At 41.8% G+C, this 3,226-nt stretch overlaps 1 protein-coding gene across 1 annotated transcript in view; it reads right to left on the bottom strand.

The window, feature by feature from the left end:
* The window catches only part of LOC101859835 (zinc carboxypeptidase), a 21,689-nt gene extending 21,357 nt beyond the window's left edge, over positions 1-332 (bottom strand). The window contains exon 1 of the mRNA XM_005090368.3: positions 120-332. The gene's annotated coding sequence lies outside the window, so the exon portion shown is untranslated. The remainder of the gene's footprint in view (positions 1-119) is intronic.
* Positions 333-3,226: the final 2,894 nt, after the last annotated feature.

Below are 3,226 nucleotides of genomic sequence, written 5' to 3'. Positions count from 1 at the left end.
GTTGTGTGTGTGTGTGTGTGTGTGTGTGTGTGTGTGTGTGTGTGTGTGTGTGTGCGCGTGTGTGTATGATATTGTGTATAGCTGTGTATACATAAATAGACCTAATTTAAAACACTTACCTCTGACAGTGGTATGTGAACTTGAAAAAATCAGCGAAACACTCTCCACCAACTCGGATCAGGCTCTGCTAATAAATAAGTACGTGGAACCAGAGAATGCTTAGAAACACTATCTAATCTAGATCTACTTCGCTAAGCCTAGATCTAGTCTAGTCCTTGAGTCTAGTATACAATCGGCAAGTTCTGGAAGACCACAACGTTGTACACATAAAACTCTCGGTGGATGCTTATTGGTCAAATTCTCTTCCTCTTTCTCTCTCGTTTGTTGAGACGGCTCGCCCGCGCACAGGAGCTAGGCAGGTATCGATATATGTCTAGAATGGGATACGATATGAACGATATTAATACTCACGATCTTTTGATCAAGTACTTCAAAATACATAGATCTCTATTTACATTGTAGGGCCTCTATTATGTTTTTTTTTTTAATTAAAAGATTAAGGTATGATGTTATAAGAAGTAATATATTTCATCAGTATCCTCCTTTGAAAAAAAGGTGGTCTACTATCATCAAATTCTGTGTACAAGGACATATCAAATTAATAGCATCAAAGCTACAATTATCCGTCAGCCGTCTCCAAGCACAAAAAGAACTTTCATAATATCATAAGCATCCAATGTTTACCCACCCCTCCCCCTACACACAGTTCTGATTGGGTAAAAATATAACTCTGTAGAAAGGAGAATTTTACCCAGCCAATAAATTCCTGCCATTGGTATGGCCTATAATATATGAGGCAGCATGGTGAAATCAGGCGCTCATCAAAATAATCAAAGTGAGAAAAAAAGCATTTTTTTTCGCAGGATTGTGAATTTTTATCGATTTTTTTGTCTCAACCCCTTTCAGGTCCATTAAAGAACGCACGCATTTCTGTGTAGATCTTACTGAAAAACGCTGATTGAAGACAAAAAATGTAAATGTTCAGATTCCAGGGACTCTCAAGCGAAGGAAATGATGTATTTTTGGAGGCCATTTTCTCAGCATTTTTATAATCTGAAACAAGGTTACCCCCCTCCTCCTTCATTGGCAAATTTATCGACTTGTTTTCAAGATAAATGGATATTTTTTTCATCTAAAGAAAGACACATGAACAAGCTTTAAGATGATACCAATAACTCTACATGCCCAAAAATTGACGAGAGCCTGATGACATCGCGTGGTGTTGACATGGAAAATATAACGTGGTCTCCACCCTGAGCACGACGCCGAGTTCGCCTTAGAGCTCACATTAGCCTTGATTATAATATGAATTGCTTCCCCATAGCCTGATGTCTATGTATAAGAGCCTGTTTTAAATAAAAATCCGTCTAAAAGCCCGGTTAGAGCTTATAAGAGCAATGAACTTTTTGGAGTGTTTTTTGTTCACTTTACGTGTGCAATAATTAAGTGGCCCTGGTGGGTGGTTGGCAGGTGCTCTAATGACTGGTTTGCCCCTTCTTTTCTATAAAACATCTTATTATCGCCCTTATCTCTCCTTCCTTTTTTTGCATATTACTATATTAAGACCTCTAATCTTCGGCTCTTATATAGCCTAATTGGGTTACATTGCAAGTGTGTAGAACTCGAACTTGCGTATCCCATGGACAGCTAGAAAAACAAATGAAGAAGCCTTGGTTGAAGCAAATTGTAGAAGACAGTTTGTGACGAATATAAGAAAGCTTCTGACTCCCAATGCGGAAAGAAGCATTGGAGAATATTGTAACAACTGGCAAGTTTGATAGAAAGAGAGACAGAGGCAGACAGAGGGAAAAGATACTGGACAAGATGACAACATGGCCAGGAGCAGCAAGAACACCAGACACCATTGCTGCAACCACAAAATTCTACACTTAATGTAGAATTCTGTGGCTGCAACACAAGACAGAGTGAAGTGGAGGTCCATGATCGCCCACGCCAATCGGCAAGGCACCGGATGATGATGATGTTGATGATAATACAGTTACTGAGTTCAGTAAGACACACGTTAATTGTGGGTGTATGGGAGAGGGTCAGCTGAAGAACCTGCTTTTTTCCCCCCCAGAGACCACTTCGGGGTCCACAATGCGCGTATTAGTTCAGGATAGTTTGTACTGACTTTATGATTAGGACCGTTACATGAACAGTCGACATTGTCTAAGACAGCCATTCTCTGTTGAAGATAAAAGTGGTCGTCTTAGATAGGTCGGCGTCTTCCGCAATGTCATTGTACGTTAATAAAATATATTTAAAAATAACTTTTTACTTTACTTTTTTTTCTTCCGCTTGTACCGGTGGGTGTCGCGGGGAGACACAGGCGTCTGTCTGCAGCAAGGCGAGTGGCCTGTAGGAGGGACATCCCATGAGCTGTGAGGATGTCTGCTATAGATTCACTCCATCGTCGCCTTGGTCTTCCTCTGGCTCTCCAGCCAGAATATTTAATGTTGTATGCTCTCAGAGCAGGATGGTTTGAGGGCATCCGCGTGAGGTGTCCGAACCACTTGATCTTTTGTATTTTTTTTTTTTAATGTTCAAAAACAAAACGAATGAAATAATGCAAGGGTGGGGGAAGCGGGGAAGGGGGAAGATGGGGATGGAAAGTGACCGTTTGTACAAGTTGTGATATCCTTATCCAGGTGGTCGTTAGAGCAGTTTCGACTGTAGCCTATCTCACTGGTCTAGCCTACCAGAACTGCTGCAGTCGCAAAGAGGTTATAGTCTTTTATAGGTATAGGCCGACAGCAAGGTCAAAGATTCTCTATTAGGCTACAGAATCTTTGGTACCGTAAAGTCCTTGTGCACTCGGAGTATCGATCGGACAGTATCGTGCACACCGCCTCGGAGTCGGGTCGGACTGCACTGACTGAGGCGTTTGCTTGCTGTGTGCCGCCGCGTCCGATCGCAGTGTTGCATCAGTCATCCGTGGAGCAAACACCGAGAGCAGCGCATCCTGTTTACTCTATAAATAGTCAACAGCCACGTTCCTCTAGGGGCACGTCACACAGTTCTGAGAACTATCGTCTAGAGCAGTAGAGTTTAGTTTTCTGCAAGAAGTTTCACAGTTTGGGAGCTGCATACATATATATCTATGCACACGAAATGGTGATTGAACGCGGGTGATAAAAAGACACAACAAAAACAATAAAATAAC

The sequence above is a fragment of the Aplysia californica genome, unplaced genomic scaffold (genome assembly GCF_000002075.1).
Source record: "Aplysia californica isolate F4 #8 unplaced genomic scaffold, AplCal3.0 scaffold00016, whole genome shotgun sequence".
NCBI classification, from domain to species: Eukaryota; Metazoa; Mollusca; class Gastropoda; order Aplysiida; family Aplysiidae; genus Aplysia; species Aplysia californica.
The sequence above is the reverse complement of the archived record's forward strand: the minus strand, read 5'-3'. Positions and strand labels throughout refer to the sequence as shown.